Source organism: Sardina pilchardus, chromosome 7 (assembly GCF_963854185.1).
Source record: "Sardina pilchardus chromosome 7, fSarPil1.1, whole genome shotgun sequence".
Taxonomy (NCBI): domain Eukaryota; kingdom Metazoa; phylum Chordata; class Actinopteri; order Clupeiformes; family Clupeidae; genus Sardina; species Sardina pilchardus.
Window position 1 is genome coordinate 24,242,723 of NC_085000.1, and position 323 is coordinate 24,243,045.

Consider the following 323-nt stretch of genomic DNA (forward strand, 5'->3'; position numbering starts at 1 on the left):
GAAGAAGAAAAAGAGGGAGGAGAAGGAGGAGAAGGAGAAGAAGAAGTAGAAGAAGAGAACTCAAAAAAAAGAGAAAGGAAATCTCTTGAAAGTCTCACTGGCGATGGCAGGTAGAGGTGTCGGAGAGATAAGAGGAGATTTGGGGGGCATGGGGGTTGGGGTCAGATACATTGGGCTTTGTGCTGTGCTGTGGTTCTTAGTGTTGATTGTCCAGTGTCATTCGTATCCACCCTCTTGTTAGAATAAACTGTGGATGTCTCTCCAACACAGGTCTGATAATCAATACAACCCCACCCATCCCACCCCACCCCAACCCAACCCAC